The following is a 19,994-nucleotide window of genomic DNA, read 5'->3' as shown; positions in this document are numbered from 1 at the left end:
TTTGGTGATTCTTAATGAAGCTGCTAAAGCTATTCACATGCAGTTCTTTGTGTGAACATGTTTTTCTTTCTTTTGGTTAAAGACCTGCAAGTGAGATGGCTGGGTCATTGGAATAAATACATGTTTAGCTTTACAGGAAACTCTCAGATGTTTCTGGAGGGTTGCATCATTTTTCGCCCTCATCAGCAGTGGATGAGAGTTTCAGTCGTTGCACATCTTCACTAGCACTTGGTATTGTCAGGGTTTTAGGGGTGGGAAGCAGTGGATTCACATAGTCTTGCAGTGGTATCAGTGTGGCTGTGATTTGTATTTCTTCATGACTAGTGACGGGGAGCATCTTCCCAGGTGCATTTTCTTTCTTTTTTTTTGGTATATATTTATCTTTTTATTTTGTCTTACGGGTGATTGCCCTACCCCACACATGGTTTTGTTTGATTGTTTTTGTTTTTGTTTTTATTAAGATGGAATCTCCCACTATCACCCAGGCTGGAGTGCAGTGGCACGATCTCTGCTCACTGCAACCTCTGCTTCCCAGATTAAAGTGATTCTCCCACCTCAGCCTCCCGAGTAGCTGGGATTACAGGCACCCACCACCACACCTGGCTTTTTGTATTTTTTTTTTTTTTAGTGGAGACGGGATTTCACCATGTTGGCCAGGCTGGTCTTGAACTCCTGACCTCAAGTGATTGGCCTCCTAAAGTGCTGGGATTACAGGGGTGAGCCACCACACCCGGCCGACACATAGGTTTTTATTTGTTTTTATTTATTTATCGGATCAGGGTCTTGCTGTGTCGCCCAGGCAGCAGTTGCAGTGGCTGTGATGTCTCACTGCAGCCTCTGCCTCCCGGGTTCAAGCGGTCCTCCCTCCTCAGCCACCAGAGTAGCTGGAACTACAGGCACACACCACCACACTCAGCTAATTTTAAAATTTTTTAGTAGAGGTAGAGTTTCACTATGTTGTCCAGTTGGTCTCCAGCTCCTGGGCTCAAGTGATCCTCTCACCTCAGCCTCCCAAAGTGCTGGGATTGCAGGCATGAATCACTGTGCCTGGCCAGGTGCAAACTCCAAGGGATTATCTTTGTAGATGGAGAGGCAGTTCTTCATACGCTTTCTGTAGAACAGCAGTTCTGTAGAGCAGCAATTAAGTCATGTGTTTTCCTCATGAACCTTAACAGGCCTGGGTGGGTGAAGTGCAGAAGCGGGTGGCCACTTGCCGTAAGGACACACAGCACTGGAATGTTGAGCCCCACTCTCCTGAGTGAAGCCAGCTGGTAAATGCAGACTTGCCTTAGGGAAAAGGAAACAGAACGTCGTACCAAGGAATCCACTCATGCTGGGCCACTGAAGGAACCATGGAAACATGTCCCTATAAATGTGTCCCTGTTCTGTGTGTGTCTCTACATGTGTCCATATTGAGAGTTATGCTTGAAGCTGGGGATCACAAAATCGAAAATTGTGTCGACCAGCTTCTTAGCTGGGCTTGGCCATGGCGGGGATGTCCCAGGCCTTACCTGTCTTCTTCATTCACCCCCTACCTACCACCACCACCACCACCAAGGGACTCTTGAGTTGATTACTTTGCTGTGGGCATAGCATAGCAATCTGTGCGCGGAATGTGTGGAAGTGCGTCAGGCTTTGATGGGTAAAAGACTTTGATGGGTATATGAGCACATATATCATGAGAAAGGAATTGTGTGAGTTTCTGTGAAAGTTACAGAACTCTCCAGCAACCATTATTAGTCTTGGGGAATTCTTTTTAAAATGGCAGGGGTCATTCTGTTCATTCTCTATGTGATGATCACTTCTCATAGAGTGATGGGGCCTTCTCCCTTAAGACAGACACGTGGATCAGGAATAGACAGGACTGACAAGAGCCCCTCTTCTTTCCCAGATGGAAGACACTGCCTATTTCTACAAAATGGGGGATACCTAGCCACCCCGGTGGGCAGCCATGATAGCTGAGCATGTTTGCTCCCCATGTGTCCACTTACTGCAAGTGTTTGTGGTGCCACCGTGACTGGGGAAGGGCTTTGTGCCTCCAGAAGAGGGTTGTTGCTACACTTGGGGTGTGACCTGTAAAGGTGACACGATGTGCCAGCAGTTACCCAAATGCCAGAATCCTAGGAAATTATCCTGGGCTGCTTGGGGATGTCTTAGTGTGAGACCTGTTTTCTTTCTTTGGTTCTTAGGCGGAGTCGGATTGATTATTTGAATGATTGGGCATTCTTTCTGTTAAGCTGATTTTCTGGTTGTGGGAAGTAGATTGTTATAATTTTGGCTTAGGTCAAAGTGTTAGGGAAGCTGTATAGAATTTCTTTCATCTCTTTTTCAGGGTGGGGTGAGGAGAGAAGGGATGTAACCACAAGCTTTTTTTTTTTTTTTTTTTTTTTTGATTTGGAGTCTCGCCCTGTTGCCCAGGCTGGAGTGCAGTGATGCAATCTCTGCTCACTGCAACCGCTACCCCCCGGGTTCAAGTGATTCTTCTGCTTCAGCCTCCTGAGTAGCTGGGACTACAGGCGCCTGCCACCGTGCCGGGCTAATTTTTGTATTTTTAATAGATATTGGGCAGGTTGGTCTTGATCTGCTGACCTCGGGACCTGCCCGCCTCAGCCTCCCAAAGTGCTGGGATTACAGGCGTGAGCCACCGTGTCCAGCCAACCACAAGCTTTTATATTAAGAATGCAAAGAAAGCATTTTGCATTTTTCTCGAAAGCCGTTGAGTTAACCACAGTCCTGTACATACTTAGCTAAGATTCAAGGCAAAAACAGGCCAAATATTCCATCAGTGCTTACGCTAAGTGTTTTTGTTTGTGGACCTCCACCCATGTTTGTGCCTTTTGCAGAGCCCACCTTAATAAACTGTTGCTTATAATAAAGTCCAAATTTGGCTATGAGTCATTGGGCCTGCAGAGGCAGGCACAGAGGGATCTTTTCTCAGGATTGTTGGGTGCTGCTGTAACCCTTGTGAGGCAGGCCATCATCTTGTGCCTCATAGTGGCTCTCCCAACTGCAGATTCCACTGGTCGTAATAGAATCTCCTGTAATGCTTCCTTTTCTTTCATCTTGCAGGCAAGATTGCAGAAATGCTTGAGGTTGTGGATGGGCACACATGTAGGCAGTACTCTTTCACCGTGCTGCAGCTGGTCCCTTGGGTTTCCTGGGCTTGGTCCTTATATGCTGCCATTACCATTTCACCTGCAATTTTCCAACTGGTTTCTGCCTCTTACATCATCTGCTGTGACGAAGGCTGGCTTCATACAGAGGAAGTGAGGACGCCTGGTTAGAGTCCACAGCTGTATTCCATTTGCCAGCAGGTGGGGCATCTCCCACTAAACCTGATCCCTGAGCAAAGGCATGTCCAAAAGCAGATGAGATGTCAACTTGCTGTGAAAGAGGCCCATTAGCTCTGTAAATACCGAGCATATCTTAGTTCTTTGCACTTGTCCAGTAAACACTACAAAGGAATGTGTGGAAGTGCATCAGGCTTTGATGGGTAAAAGACTTGAAAAGCAACCGCAGTACCCCAAGGCGATTTTAAAACTCTGTGAAGCCAGGGTTTGGGGGGGTTCGGTGGTGGTGGCTCAGTGCTTCTCTGTATTGTGTGTACGTTGCTTATTCAGGACGGTAGGGAGCAGCAGTATAGTCCATCTGATGTTTTCTTAGCAACGGCTCTCAAGTAGATTTAGGACTGCAGAAGGAGCAGCTTGGAAGGCTCTGCAGTCTGTGCAGCCTGGTCAACGGGAGGGCACAACTGGAGACCATGCCAGGCCTGGCTGCCATGCTATGTTGTATCTTTTGTTAAGAATGTAGCTGAGGGCTAATGTAACTGAGGGCTACTGCTGTATCACATCCTGTGACTTTGTGTGTCAAAGGGGAAGGAACTTTTAAACATCTATCTGTTAGAAGCTATGCTGGCTGCTTTTATGTATCTTTTGTTTACTCCTCACAGATACAAGGTAGATGTTACGAAATCCACCTAGAAGATAGACCTGGGGCTGAGATGCCTGCCCAGGGGCAGGATCTGAACAAAGATCTGTCTTTGAAGTATCTGTTTGTTTCATGTGGTGGCTGTTGGTGGGGTGGGCTTCTGCCGTCAGAGCCTACTCTCCATGAGAGGTGGGCAGAAAGGGTTACATGCCTAGAGAACCAGGGAGAAACAGTTGCTCTTCAGATTAGAGAAGTCTCTGTCAACACAACTCCTTTGTTAAGGGGATTTTCAGAGGATTTAGAGTAAGTTGATTTGTCTCCCTTTATGCCCCTGGATTTTCCAACTTAAAGCTCTGCCGCTGGACGGAGTGGTGCTTCAGAATCTCAGTGTGGCTGGACGGTCAGGAGACTGCACTTTGGGATGCTACCTCACATCCTAGATCCTTTTGGCTCCCTGTCCACTTTAGCAGCCATAGTTTACTATCCGCGCCACTGCTGTCTAAAGACACACTGGCTGGTCAGACATCATGCGCTAGCCTCTGCCTCAGGTTTTGGGCTTTGTGTGGCTGACCATCGTGGCTAATCTCTGGCTTTCTTCAAACACACATTGAGGCCTGTCAACCTGCGAAGCACTCACTAGATACTGTCCACGCCAATATGCACTTGGAAGAAGGGGAACAAACGCGGCCACAGCATTACAGTGTGGTAGATGCTGTGGTTGCTTGTAATTGTGCATTACTGGTATATAAAGAAGTAGTTGATGTTTGTGTATCCCGCAGCCTTGCTTCTTATCCAGGAGTCTTCGGGATTCTTTTTTTTTATTTTGAGATGGAGTCTCGCTCTGTCGCCGGGCTGGAGTGCAGTGGCACGATCTTGGCTCACTGCAACCTCTCTCTCCCAGGTTCAAGCGATTCTGCTGCCTCAGCCTCCTGAGTAGCTGGGACTACAGGCGTGCGCCACCACCCCCAGCTAATTTTTGTATTTTTAGTAGAGACGGGATATCACCATGTTGGCCAGGATGGTCTTGATCTCCTGGCCTTGTGATGTGCCCGGCCGGAATTCTTTACCTAAACAATCATATCTGTGAACAAAGACAGTTTTTTTTGGAGACTGAGTTTCACCTTTGTTGCCCAGGCTGGAGTGCAGTGGCACAATGTCAGCTCACTGCAACCTCCACTTGCCGGGTTCAAGCGATTCTCCTGCCTCAGCCTTCCGAATAGCTGGGATTACAGGCATGTGCCACTATGCCTGGCTAATTTTTGTCTTTTTAGTAGAGACAGAGTTTCACTATGTTGGCCAGGCTGGTCTTGAACTCCTGACCTCAGGTGATCCACCTGCCTCGGCCTCCCAAAGTGCTGCGATTACAGGCATGAGCCACCGCACGCAGCCCCCACAAAGGCAGTTTTATTTCTTCCTTCCCAATCTGTGCCTCTCTCATTTCCTTTTCTTGTCTTATTACATTAGTTCGGTCTTGAAGTATGATTGAAAAAGAGTGGTAAGAATATGCTTGTCTTGTTCCAGATGCAGGGGGAAAGCATCTAGTTTCTCAGCATTAAGTAGATACCCTGTGATTGTGATAAGGCAAATTCTGGCCACAGCAACAGTTGGGAAAGCCACCCAAGGCAGGCTTGAAATTAGCAAAAATGGAGGACACACGGAAAACCTTTTGAAGGAAAGATTTTAGCCAGATGGAGTGCCTTGGAGAACAAGGTATTCCCGGCAGAGAAAGCCTAGTGTATTGATAGAAGAAATCGAGGGTCAGGAGGCCACATGAGCTAGCAACAGCAAGTGCATCCGTGAGAGAGATGCGGGAACCTGTCTCTAGTGCCTGGGCTCTTGTTAGATGCCCGGTGCCCTGAGGTGCTAGGGATACAGTATGCATAGACACCAGACACACACCGTGGCACCCCCAGGCTGCAGTGGGACATGGCACAGGTTTCTCCAGCAAGCTGGTTTTCTGGGATGGGCAGAGGTTCAACTTCAACAATATGGTTTGTTTTCTGGGCTGTTGCCCCTTTTATGGAACCTTTTATTTAGTAGCAGGCTAGGAAATTGTAAACAGCACAAAGTAGTAGTATGGTGTTGAGTGTTTAGACGGAAAACATTCATAGCTGAACCGTAGTTTTTATCTTCATTTTGGAGCTGGTCATGTTCTTTGGTCTGTGAATGGCCTTCTGGGCGTGGGGCCTGGGACAGCCTGCACACCTTTCAGTATCCTTGACTGCCTGCTACTTCACCGCACAGGGCTCCAGATGCCCCTCACTGGCTGTCTGTGTCCCAGGCACCTTGGATGTCGGCCAGGCCCTAGGGACCCAGGCTCTGAGGAGATAGCGATTCTGTTCATTTTGGATTAGCCATGGCACCCAGCCATCATTTACAACATTCTTCCCTGGGAACCTGGCAGAGAAGTCCCAATAATTGGCTCGATGAACATTTGGAGCACGATCCTCTCCTGAGCTGTTGGCTGCCTGTGGTATATTGAGATTTCTGCAAAAACAGTGGGAAAGGGGAGCAAAATTAGCCCTGGATTTCTGGGCCAGTTCTTTTAGTGTCATCCTCCCACACCTAACCTTCCAGGTGGCAAGATAACCAAGCTTCGCTTGTGTTCAGTGCTTGCTGCAAAAATCACTTACCAACATTCCTCTTCTCATCCCCTTTTGGAGTGGAGAGGAAGCAAATGGGCCCATTCACATGAGGTGTTTCCACCTAGCTGGCAGACAGCATCTTGAGGGCTGGGTGCCTGTCGTCCAGATGTGTCCAGAGCAGCCACAGTCTCTCTCCTCTGCTGTGAACTGCACGTCCAGACCTTTATCAGTTACAGCTGCAGAAATGCAAGGGAACAAGAACATTTCGCCTTGGCGTTTATGTTTTGCTCAACACAGAAATGTTTAGTTTCAGAGTATGAGAAAATCGTTACATTTGCGAAAACTCAGACTCATGGTATGTCCTAGCATGGTGCTCCATTTCTTAATTGTTCCTGATTGTGCTATCCAGGAGCCCCCAGCCCTCAGTCTACTCATTAGCATACAAAAAGACACTTAGCGTTTTGGGGATTCCAGGGAATTGTATGCCAGGAAACAGTGAAGACCAAATATGTATTTCACAATATCACGTGCTACAACTTGGATGAATCTTAAGACATTATGCTAAGAGAAAGAAGTCAGACACAAAAGGGCAAATATTGTGATTCAACTACATGAGATACCAAAAATAGTCAAATACATAGACAAAAAATAGTGGTTACCACGAGCAGGAGGATTAAGGAGTTACTGTTTAGTGGGTAGAGTTTCTTTTTGGAATGATGAAAAAGTTCCAGAGGAGGATAATGATGATGGTTGCACAACAGTGTAAATGTACTTAATGCCAGTGAATTGTACACCTAAAAATGGTTAAAATGGCGGATTTTAGGTTCTGTGTATTTTACAATAAACATTTAAAACATAGATGTGCTTTACCCCTTCCGGGTCGCTAGCTTGGGGACACCTTACTATCAGTCATATCCACCAGAGACTGTAACAAGTGGTGCCTGCACAAGTCGGCTAAAGCTCTTACACTCTGCCATGGCGGTTAAATTTTTGGCTGATTTTTCTTTTGGCAAGAGGACATAGCTGTCTGCTTTCCTGCTATCGAGTTGCCAGCTGTTGCTTCCTGTCTTGTACCTTTAACTGCTACTCTCCTTTTAATGGTCTGTTTATGATCTGGTGTCCTGGGAACTGAGATAAGCCTGCCAGTGGCCTTACCTGGTGCCACCCTGCTGGGTCTACCCAGTGCCACCCTCTTGGGACTTCTGGTTTGGGCTCAGGTAGCCAGGAGCTCTTAAAACAACCACTCTAGTGTCTTTAACAAGCGAAACTGTATGGTTTCAGGCTTGTTTTTTAGCTTTGGTTTTTATATTGGCACCTGAGGTTCAGCTAATCTTTTTTTGAGTTAAAGATGAGCTTATTTATTTATTTTTTTCTTTCAGCCTGGATGTCACTGTTTTGAGTGGTGCTGCCATTGGCCTCCTTGAACTTTTGGCATCGACAGTAGTCGGCTGTTGTGGAGACACCCAGGTGTGCACTTGGTGTGGTCTGGCAGGAAGCACCCTTTCAGGGGCACTTAACTCCAAGAGGAGTTAAGAGAGTAGGACATTAACTACCAGCAGTGTGAGCAGAGTTACCCTCCTTCTGTTGCTGCAATCCTTTCACATCCGAAATTGTGAGACCTAAAACTAGACTTTTAGTTTGGGGATGTTTCAGGCTTTTCTTTTCTTTCTTTCTTTTTTTGAGACGGAGTCTTGATCTGTCACCTAGGCTGGAGTGCAGTGGCACCATCTCAGCTCACTGCAAGCTCCGCCTCCCGGGTTAATACCATTCTCCTGCCTCAGCCTCCTCAGTAGCTGGGACTACAGGTGCCCGCCACCACGCCCAGCTAATTTTTTGTATTTTTAGTACAGACGGGGTTTCACCATGTTAGCCAGGATGGTCTCGATCTCCTGACCTCGTGATTGCCGCCCGCCTCGGCCTCCCAAAGTGGTGGGATTACAGGCGTGAGCCACTGCGCCCGGCCCAGGCTTTTCAAAGAAACATCTACAGTTGTTTTCTCATTTGCTCATGATGCCCTATTAGGTAGGTAGTTTTCCCCGTAGTCCATTGTGTGGTCCAAATCAGTGCCAAGGGCTTCTGGGTCTAGCATTTCCAGCAGCAGAGGCAGACCCTTTGGGGTGTAGATAAGTCATCTGAGTCTGCAGCCATAATTGAGTGTCATGAAGGCACCTCCAGATGGCTGTGAAATGAAGCTCTTTTGTTTTTGGCCTATGAGAGTTGTATAACTTCTGAGAATTCCAGGATACAGAGAACACCAGGGTGGAATCATTAAGTATGGTGGGATGTTGTGGTAACTAGGGGGTCTCCTTTTGGCTTGCTTTCCCAATTAAAGGTGGAACATATTTGTAAAATGAAAAATGTGGCTTTGATTAGCTGAGTGGCTATCATTCAGCACTGCTTACAGTTTATTTAGGGAATCATTTTGTCACTACCTAGCAAAATAACTGGTATACTGGAAGGAATTACCATCCTTTTGGCTGTAACAATGTAAACCTAAGGGTTGCTGACATCATAACCTGCCTGAAGGGTAGAGTCAAGGATGACTGAACCTTCGTTTGACTCAGGAAGATGTACATAAGCTTCTTAAAATCAATGTCTAGGCAAAGTAGTACAGCATGCAAACCACTGAAGTCGTATGGGATTGCTTAATGAGCTGCTCTTTTATATATGTACATTAATTCTCAAAGGCATATTCAGTCGTTTTTCATTATCTTTAAAGATGATAGTGTAAAGATGCTATCACCAAATGGAAGCTGTGGTTTTAAGTAAGCCACAAGCCCCTGTGTTCAAAATAGTTATATATCAGGGGAACCAGCTTTAGAGCAATTTGCACATAAATGAGATGTTCCAGTGGAGAATGTGTATTCTCTGGGTGGACTGTTATCCTGTTCAGTGCATAATACGGAGGCAATGAGAAGAGATGAGGAACCACAGAGCCTCACTTGTGAAAGTCATAAGGAGTAGGAATTTTTAAAGTGCCATCCCATCTGCCACCTACATTTCTTTTTTCCATAGGGTTTACCATCTCCTAATTTTAGTTGTTATTTTCATTCTTGTCTATCTGTTCCTGTGAACCCACAAGGGCAGATGTCTTTGTGTTGAATCTCCTGAGCCCACAGTCTCCCAAGAGATGTAGTAGGATGAGTCAGAACTCCCAGTATTTTCACCTAAACCAGGAACATTTCAAATGATGGGGATACTGAGTCATCCCCAGGCACCTGCTGTTTGGCTAGCCTCAACTAGGAGCTGATTTGCAATCTGTTCTTCACCTTAACACCATCTCCTTATAGGCCCACTCCAGGAGCAGGGCATAACAAGTCAGGAGCAGGCCCAGTAGACACGTTAGGAACAGGATCGGGGTGGTGGTGGTGGGTGATAAGCAATGGTCAGGTCACAGTTAACCATAACCCATTGACTTGGGGGTTTTGCAGGGTCTGAAGTGCCATCATACCCACTTCTTTCCATCTGGGACCAGTAAAAAAATACCATATGCGTCTTTAATGCAATAGACTTTTTTCTTTTCTTTTTCATTTATGAAGAACGCTTTTTAAAACCTCTCAAATGTTTCCTTGGGTTGAAATCAAATTTATAATAGCCTGTATATCATCCCCTAGAGATAGCAAAACCAACTCATGAGGGAGCCTGTGTTTATGAGGGAAGAGGGGGTACACTTAGGTTTTCATACATATGGGTATGAGATGGAACACACTGGAAACATGAAAACTGCAGGCTTAGATGAGAAGCGGGTGTATATGTTGTGAGCTTTACCATCTGAGGCAGAGTCCCAGCCTGGCCAGATTAGCTGTTTGCCTAGAGCATCTTTCTAGGGGTTGGTGTTCTGTATGTTGAAATGAATGAAATTGCTTCCCCAGGGCTGGAACACATCTGTTTGGGTGGTGTTCTAGGTGTATACTTGCACCCATTTATTATTAAAGGGGTGGTTTGAGTTTGTACTGGATTTGATGAGAGTTTTTCTTTTTCAGTACTCGTGATGCATTTCTTCACCTGAAAGTATAATGCATTTTGATTTCTATGGCAACCAGTGAACGCCAAGGGAACAAATTCTATTTCTGTTTTCTAACGTAACAGGATTAGTGGAGGCGCATCAAAAATTCCATTCTAAGTCAGTGCTGCGTTTTGAAGAGAATTGAAATGGTCTAGTACTAACTTTTTAACATTGACTTTGAATACACTTCTAATCCACATGTCAGTCAGCTTACTCTTGGTATTAAATGTCATTCGAGCAGGAGGAGGCCTCGATGGGAGCTTCTTTTTAATCTCCAATGGATCCTCAGTGAAGTCCTTAGGGATTTCATTTTCTGGGTTTCAGAAGTATACACACCTGTCATTAGGGGTTCATATGCCCAGCGTGTGACCCCCTGCCCTACCCTTAAGCCTAAGGCAGTCATATGGTTTTTAATGTGTCTATCCTGCCTTGAAACCAAACCTCTCCAAGAACTAAAACAAAAATGTGAATTAGTCCTTGCCCTTCAGGCTGCTTTGTTGGAAAGCCTTCCCTCACCTGAGCCCCTTGCTGAGAGCCCTGTAGCACCCTGTGAAGTGGCCCCGTTTTCCTTCCTGTCTATGCAGGCAGGGACCTGGCTGTGGGTGGTGCCCCGTGGGCAGAACCCAGAGGCTGGGGGGCTCCAGTGTCCTTACAAGCACACTTCTTCCATTGCTTGTGAGCCACATCTTTCCTAGCTTCCATTCTCCTGGTTTCATCAGATCTATTAGGATGGTGCAAAAGTAACTGCTGTTTTGGCTTTTTTTTTTTTTTTTTGGATCAAAACCGCAATTACTTTTGCACTAACCTAGCTACCTTGAGAGTGGTTTTGAGTGGGAAGTAATACCCATCTATTTTCTGATTTATTTTATTTATTTATTTATTTATTTTAAGATGGAGTTTCGCTCTTGTTGCCCAGGCTGGAGTGCAGTGGCGCAATCTCGGCTCACCGCAACCTCCGCCTCCAGGGTTCAAGTGATTCTCATGCCTCAGCCTCCCGAGTAGCTGGGATTACAGACATGTGCCACCATGCCCGGCCAATTTTATATTTTTAGTAGAGACGGGGTTTCTCCATGTTGGTCAGGTTGGTCCCGAACTCCTGACCTCAGGTGATCCACCCGCCTCGGCCTCCCAAAGTGCTGGGATTATAGGCGTGAGCCACCGCACCCAGGTGTTTTCTGATTTTAAGTAGCTAAGGAGTCTGGCTTTCTGCTGGAATCATTTGGAAAGGTCGTGGGAGAAACATCTCAAGCCTGCCTAGGTTGTCTCTTTAGGGCCTGGCCTCTGGCTTAGGGCACTAGTTGTCAGAACCCAGAAAACAGAACTATGGGGCCTGTGTCGGGGAGTGGGGTTACTGAACAAAGGTATTTTGAGGTAAAAGACGTGAAGCATTTCTAACGTGGTTCTGTAGTTTGCTTTCCCTAGGTTGTTATGGACCAAGAGACTGTAGCTGACTTTGTTTAGCTCTCATGTTCAGGAGTGGAGGAGGGGGCTTGAGTATTAACAGCCGCCTTGACACAGTGGGGACCTGGTGGCTGTGGAAGCCTGAGGAGTCGGTGCCTGCTCCTCTGAACTTTCCCTCCCCTCAGCAGATGGTACTGTTGCGTGTTCTCTCTGGTGCCAGTGAAAGAGCTCATTCATGCCATTCACAGAGTAGTGTGCTTAGAACTCAGCCCTCCTCCATCTGCAGGGGCAGGCACCCGCCACAGCTTAGTGGCCACCCTCGGGCGTTGACTTCCTCCCTTCGGCAGCCCTGTGTGTCTGCTGGGCAGTGCACCGGCCGGTGTAGCACCAGCTGCTCGGCTGCTTTGGTAAAAACAAGACTGTGAAGCTGTTCTGTGCTCTGCACACCAGCAGGAGAAGCCAGCGGAGGGTGTGGATGGGCTTAGGGCAGTGTTTGTAGTTCCGGATGAATTCTGCCTGTGCCTCGTAAACATCTTCTGGGAAGGAGCTGATTTTTGATGGGTGATTGTCCAAGTTTATAACTGGATCCTGTGTTTCACTCCTCTTCTTCTGTTTATTTTTATTTATTATTTTTTGAGATGTGGTCTTGCTCTGTCACCAGTCTGGAGGGCAGATCATAGCTCACTGCAGCCTGAAACTCCTGGCTTCAAGCGATCCTTCCCAGCCCCCCATAAATCCTTTTAAAGTATGTTGCAGATGTTATATTACCTCTGTGTACTTCAGCAAACATTTCTTAAGGGCATTCTCTTTGAAAGCAGGGACTGAAACATATATTTGTATGCCCATGTTGATAGCAGCCCTATACACAGTAGCCAAAAGGTATTATAGAAGCAACCTGTGTCCATTGATGGATGGATAGATAGGCAAAATATGAAGTATTAATCAGCCTTAAGAAGGAATGAAATTCAGGCCAGGTACAGTGGCTCACACCTGTAATCCCAGCACTTTGGGAGGCCGAGGTGGGCAGATCATCTAAGTCAGGAGTTTGAGATCAGCCTGACCAAGTTGGTGAAACCCCGTCCCTACTAAAAATACAGAAATTAGCCAGACGTGGTGGCATGTGTCTGTAGTCCCAGCTACTCGGGAGGCTGAGGCACAAGAATCGCCGAACCCAGGAGGTGGAGGTTGCAATGAGCCTAGATCGTACCACTGCACTCCAGCTTGGGCGACAAAGGGAGACTGTCTCAAAAAAAAAAAAAAAAAAGAAGTTCAGAGGTGCTACAATGTGGATGAACGTAGAAGACGTTATGCCAAGTGAAATACGACAACCACAAAAAGACAAATACTTTGTGATTTCACTCACGCTAGGTACCTATAGGAGTCACTTCCACAGAGACAGAAAGTAGAATGGTGGTTGCCAGAGGCAGGGATTGGGAGTTAGTGTTTAGTGGATATATGGGTTACAGAGTTTGTTTTACAAGGTGAAAGAGTTCTGAAACGCCCAGTTGTGGTGGCTCATCTGTAGTCTCAGCACTTTGGGAGACTGAGGCAGGAATATTGCTTGAGCCCAGGAGTTTGAGACCAGCCTGAGCAACATAGCAAGACCCCATCTTTAAAGAAAATAAATACATAAATTAAAAAGTTCTGGAGCTAGATAGTGGTTGCATAGTAGCGTGAATGCACTTAATGTCACCAAACTATACAGTAAAAAATGGTTAAAGTGGTAAATTTTATGTTACATATATTTTACCATAATAAAAATAAGATTATTAAAGTTTTTACTGTGTCTTAAAAAAAAAGAATAAAGGCATTGTCCTCTAAAACCGCATAAACATTTTTTTGCATACAGGAAACTCAACAATGATTGTATCCTGTGTTGAGATTTCCCATATGTTTCCCCCATTCACACAGGTGATGTGTTAATACTAATGCTGTGTTAATGTTTTCTTTTAAATAGATATATTTTAGTTGAGCAGGTTGATTTAAAGCACAGGTGGATCTGTGGGTGATAAAAGTGGTAGGTGTGGAAACTGACTGGGGTCTAACCAGCCTGAATGTGTAGTATTCCCCATCCCTGTGGCCCCAGAGCAGAGTTCCTAAAATGCCTGCGCTTGGCCTCCTAGCCAGTGAAACGTCTTAGATTTTCACAGTGAGGTCAGCACTAACCCCACGTGGCTCTTGAGCATCAAAAAATGTGGCTAGTGCTACCGAGGAAATGAATTTTTACTTTAATCAAATTCTAATTAATTTTCAAAGCTGATGCTCAGTTTAGTTAATGAAAAACATCCAGATATGTTGGGGACATCTCGGGTATGTGAATCTACTTTTTCAGCTGCAAGTTTTATGGAATCTAAATACAGATCACATATTTTGGGTGAAAATTTAGCACCTGAATTGTGCTGTGACTGTGGGGCATGCACACTTAGATTTCACAGATTTAGTAAGGAAAAAAATGTTACACGTTTATATGTCGAAATGGTATTTTGGGTAAGCATACCTGCTTTCTCTGTTAATGTGGCTCCTAGAAATTTTAAAATGGCATGAGTAGCCACATTGTATTTCTGTTGGACATGCGCAGATGTGCAAGTATGGAGTTTCACTTCCTCCATGCAGCAGCCACCTTCCTCTCCCATGCCCTCCACCTGATGTCCCTATTACTTCCCTGTCTCTGCTGCTGAAGTCTCTTTCTCGTCTTCTGTGCTAATAAGGCCTCCAGCCTGTGAGTACCACGGTGCCTGATTATGGTCTTGCTGCAGCACTGTGTTGGCTCCTCCATGTTAGGCCGGTGCAGGGGAGGGGCTATGCTGCTTTTCTCATCTGCTCGGGGTGGAGGGGACTGGACTGATTTGTGTTACTGGATACCTGAGGAAAGACCTTTGTCCCCCTTTGTCTGGCTTTTGGCCTTAGGTCCATAGGACAGAGGCGTGGGAAGAATTGGTGGGAGGGTATTGGGACTTAGGAGAGGGTAATGGGGCACCTCCTTGATGTGGCTCCCTCCCTGGACAAGGCAAGCCTAGCATGGCATCTGGGAGAACCTGGGAATGACTTAGGGAGCTAGGGAAGGCCAGTGGGCCTCATACTGCCAGCATGTTGCTCTCTGGCTCTCCTCACACACGCCTCCTAAAGCAGTTACTAAACTCAGAGTGGGCACCATCCTAACTAAGCCAGGTGTCTCTCCTGCTGTGCTTCGTGCCCCCACCCACCCCTGGCCATTTAAGTCCTCCTTAAAGTATTTTTTCCCTTTAGTTCCTGATTGATAACTATGTTGATGGTATTTTAGGGAGCTGGGAAAAACAAATGTAAAAAGTAGTAATAAAAATTAGCCAAAGTTATGTTATCTTGCCATCTCTTTTCTACTCAGGGATGTGCACTTTTTAAAATTTTTTCATTCTGTATGCTAGACCCTAGTCTAAGGCTTTATGTGTGATGCACCTTATTTCTACATCCTTAGATTTTTTTTTTCTTTTTTTGAGATGGGGTCTCACTCTGTCACCCAAGTTGGAGTGCAGTGGTGTGATTTCGGCTCACAGCAACCTTTGTCTCCCAGGCTCAAGCGATCCTCCCTCCTTGGCCTCCCAAGTAGCTGGAGCTGGGCAGAGTAGCTGGGACCACAGGCGTGCACCACCAAGCCTGGCTAATCTTTTGTATTTTTGGTAGAGACACGGTTTTGCCGTGTTGCCCAGGCTGGGCCTGAACTCCTGAACTGAATCAGATTTTTAGTAGAAAGGTGGTGAGGCGTTCCTAGGGACTGCCACAGGTTCCATATGAGTGTGATAGTCGCTGCCCTGGGTTTTGGTTTCTGTTGGTCTGAAAATTCCTTACCAGTTAAGTGGCTGTTAACTCCTCAGTGGACTCAGAGGACAAGCTGGCCACATCTGCAGGGGAGTGAACTTAGGTTGTATGATGGACTCTTGAGTCTGCAAGATGCCAACTTGGCTGCATCCGAGGCTGCCTTGTGGCACAGCACCCAGGGCTGCTCTGTGAGTGGCTGCTGCCTGCAGGGGCTGGAGAGAGGAGGAAAGGTGTGCGCAGTGAGGAGATGAGGCATGCTCTGTGTCTTTTCTCTCCAGCACCTCCATGCACTCGCCTGTCAGTGTAAGAGTTGGGCTGCTTGACTTCTGTGGGTTATTTACTTTGTGGAAGTTAGGTGGAATTAGGGACAAACAAGAACATGGTTCTCACAAAGTGATTATGCCTGCCAAGTTTTTTGCTTCCTTAGCTGTTGTCGTCTGAAATGGTGTGGGTTTCATTTTATTCTGCTCCTTTATATTCTGAAAGTTACTGAGATGAGAGGGTGACAGCCATTTATTTCCAAGCATCCCTCTCCAGCAGATTCAGTTCAATTGTCTGGACAGAAGTAGACACTGAATGTGTGTGGAGGGCCTGCCAGCAGTGCATGGAATGGGTTATCTGGGTGGCTTGCTTTTACCTGAGGGAAGAGAAGCCTGAAAGTGAAGTTAATGTTGCCTGGAAGGTGGGGACCCCTTGGCCTGTTTCCCTAGGACAGCATTGACCATCAAAGTCTTCTCTGTAAAGTTGTAAGAATGGCCTTTTGTGTACCCTTGTGGGTGTGTATCAGATATAAATCCAGCACTTGAGACACTGTCAGCTCTCACTGACTGGTCATCTTTGGGTCTTGGGTCAGTCTTCAGTTCCTGCTTTGTCAGCCAGGGACTTGGGGTCTTTGGAAGCTGGAAGCTCTGACATTAATTTAGCGTCACATTCTGCGTTCCCTTTTCTTCAAGAAAAGTGATGCCGTTCCTCCTCCTGATCCCCATAGATTGGATTCTGTACCTAATGAGTGGTGAGGGCAAGATGAGAAGAAAAGTCTTCTTGTCTGAAGCCATTTCTTGAGAGTGTCTAGATACTGACAGGTGTAACGTTTTTTCCAGATCTTTCTCTTAAAATCACAATGAAGTGCCCAGGGTAATATCATTGAAGAAAAGATCATCCCATTAACGTTAGCTCTTCATCGAGATACCCGGGCTTTGATACCTCTGGACCCTGAGTCAGTGTGTGCTATTGCCTTGCATGCGTCTGTTCCTGGCTCCATCTCTCCTCATGCCCATCAAAGGTCTAGTTTGGCTTTCCCACCCAGCAAGGGCTCTTGGTAGTCATGGCTAAAATGTTGCTGGTGGGGGTGTTGGGTCATGGTGTCTCTGAAAGCACTTGTGCCAGCCCTGTTCCCTTTTGTGTCCCCAGTGAGTGTGGGCAGATTCCAGGGACACCTTGAGTCAGCTGCTGCTCTGCTGCTTTGAGAAGAAACTTAAGAGGTGTGATACCCTCTTGCTTACTCACCCGGGCTGCTTCCCAGTGGGTGAAATTAGAGCAGTTGATTGGAATGTCCCCTTTCCCACTCGTGGATCTGTTTCAAGAGTTCGGTGTTGTTTCCACTTACACGTAACAGGACTGTGTGTTAAGCTGGTGTGTTTTGGAACATTTCAGCCACAGGCATTGTGGTCATGAACCATGCAGATTGTCGTTTGCATTTCACTCATCTCTCTCTTGGCTTCCCAAATTCCCAAAGGGCGTGATCTTGACCACTCACATAGAAGCTGGCATAACATGTTTCCCTGGTGTTTGGTATATAGGAAATTTTTATAGTTTTAAATTTAAATGAGGATTATAAGCTTAGTTTTTATGCTTTTGTTTGCAATGGGAAAATTTCAGAAGACCGGTGTGATGTCATCCGGAGAAATTTTCTGATTGACACCAGGGGCAGCCCAAGACTGTATTATCAGCTGAGTTTAACTAAACCTGTCTTTCACTCTTAAACTTTCTTCTCATTTTAATTCTTCGTGCCCTCTAAGAAGTGAACTTCCTCTCCCACTCTTGCTGTCTTTGTAGTCTTTCATTCTCCAAGTGTGTCCCCTGTGTTTCCTTCCTCCTAGGAAACACCCCTCTTAAGCAGAGCAAAGTGCCCAGCTCACTGCCAGCCCCTACTTTGTGATCTGCATTGCTCCCTGGCCATCTTGGAGTCTCTCTCAAAGCAGGGTTTTAATCCATAAATTCACAGTCATGTCACATTGTGTTTCATAATTTAATTATTTAATTTATTATTATTTTTAAAGATAGAGTCTTACTCTGTCGCCTAGGCTGTAGTGCAGTGACATGATCATAGCTTAACTGCTGTAGCCTTGCTGAGCTCAAGCAATGCTCCCGCCTGAGCCTCCTAAGAGCTGGGACTGTGTGTGTGCCAGCACTTCCAGCTGTGTTTCATATTATGGTGTGGATGAATCTCAGTGCCACATACCCCACAGCTCTGTTGAAAAAGATGAATAGCTGAAAAGGTGTAAAGTGAAGACAGGTAAAGGAGATGGGGAAATGGCTTTAAAGGAGTCAACAAGGAGAAAATGCCACTCTTACCTGTGAAGGGCACAGCTGAGTCAGTGGGAATGCATAGCTTGAATTAATAACATTTCTATCATAATCTTTCAGCCTGTAATTTGGCCAGGTGTAGTGCCTGAAGGGCCAACTTACCAGGTAGAAGTGGACAGACACCAAGAGGCCAGTACGGGCTTGTCAAAGGGGATAGATTGCATAGAGGCTGAGTAGTTTTTACATGTGTGCCGAGTGGTTGGTTGGTTTTCAGTGTAAGTAGGTGTTGTCATCCACACACCTGCCACCACCTCTGGCTTCATTCTGTGGGTCTTTGTGCCCACCCACCTGGCATTGTTACCTAATTTCATCTGTAATTTTGCATCCTGCATTTCTAATGTAACATCACATTCTCTCACCTTCACAAAGTCTAGAAATCTATGGAATGGGCTGCAAACTATGGCCTGCAGGCCAGTCAGTTTTTTTGGCACACAGTGAGGCTCATTTGTTTCAGGATTATTTGTGGCTGCTTTCATTTTATGATGATGGCAGAATGGAATATTTTAACAGGCTGTTAGTCCTGCACAGTGTTTGCTCTCTGGCCCTTTACAGGAAAAGTTAGCCTAGCCTGCCCCTGCTGGAATACATTTTAACCCAACAGTTTTTGTTTGTTTGTTTGTTTGTTTGTTTTGGAGATGGAGTCTCGCTCTGTTGCCCAGGCTGGAGTGCAGTGGCACAATCTCGGCTCACTGCAACCTCTGCCTCCCAAGTTCAAGCAATTCTCCTGCCTCAGCCTCCTGAGTAGCTGGGACTACAGGTGCACGCCGCCATGCCTGGCTAATTTTTTGTATGTTAGTAGAGATAGGGTTTCACTCTGTTGCCCATGGTGGTCTTGAACTCCTGAACTCAGGCAATCCACCCGCCTCGGCCTCCCAAAGTGCTGGGATTATAGACATAAGCCACCATGCCTGGCCAACCCAACAGTTTTGATCTTGTCCATGTCAAAGTTTTGTTTTTGCTACATGCTTCTCACAGGAACATTTTACATTCATGAATCCATCTGCCCAGATTTAACCATCAGCAACATGATGTAACCCACATGTAACAATGGATCCTTTCACTGTACCTGAGCCACTTGTCCCTCCAGTTGCTGGCAGCTTTTGCAGTGAAAAGATGCTGCAGCATTTTCAGTGCTACTAGTTTAATTAGCCTGCTGATGAGTTTCAAAAGCAGAGAGACTGGAATTCTGGTTGGTGAGATTGTGTCCCGCCCAGTTTCCTGGCCTCCTGGCTGCAAGATCCTTGTGTGCCTGTGTCCCCTCCAGTGGGGAACAGAGAGCTTGAGTGTGGCTCACACACTCCCCTAGCAGCAAGGCCAGTATATCTCTGCCTTGGCTTGTCTGATCCAAGGCAAGCTGCAGGGTCTGGGGTACTGTAGAGTCAAGAGGTAATGGGGCCCCACCACTTGGCTGGTCCAAGGGGTGGGGGGCGGGGTGTATACACACTGCGTGAAGGAGGATTAAGGCGTCTAAGAGCTGCCTCGGCGCACAGCCACTGGCCCGGCTCCAGGCGGCGCAGTCTGGCTGATGACACGAGCGCTGTTCTCACCAGCTGCCTGAGCCGGTCAGATGGAAAAGTAATCCTGTTTGTGCTTCCCCACTGACACAGATTGCGCAATTAAAGAAGCCGCTGTCAGGAATTTGAAGTAGATGCCACTCGAGCACTTAGGAGGGGAATAGACCTTCTGATATTGATGTT

General features: G+C 46.4%; 1 protein-coding gene and 1 long non-coding RNA gene across 3 annotated transcripts in view; one reads left to right on the top strand and one right to left on the bottom strand.

Annotated features, from left to right (window-relative positions):
- The window catches only part of BRD4 (bromodomain containing 4), a 97,286-nt gene that overhangs the window by 33,119 nt on the left and 44,173 nt on the right, over positions 1–19,994 (top strand). The window lies entirely within an intron of this gene.
- Positions 2,033–18,338, bottom strand: LOC129528922 (uncharacterized). The gene is made up of 3 exons (XR_008674194.2): positions 18,286–18,338; positions 6,561–6,748; positions 2,033–6,414 (listed from the first exon to the last, which is right to left on the bottom strand). It is a non-coding gene; the product is annotated as an uncharacterized lncRNA (long non-coding RNA).

Source organism: Gorilla gorilla, chromosome 20 (assembly GCF_029281585.2).
Source record: "Gorilla gorilla gorilla isolate KB3781 chromosome 20, NHGRI_mGorGor1-v2.1_pri, whole genome shotgun sequence".
NCBI lineage: Eukaryota > Metazoa > Chordata > Mammalia > Primates > Hominidae > Gorilla > Gorilla gorilla.
Note: the sequence above shows the minus strand (reverse complement) of the source record. Positions and strands in the feature narration are given on the sequence as shown.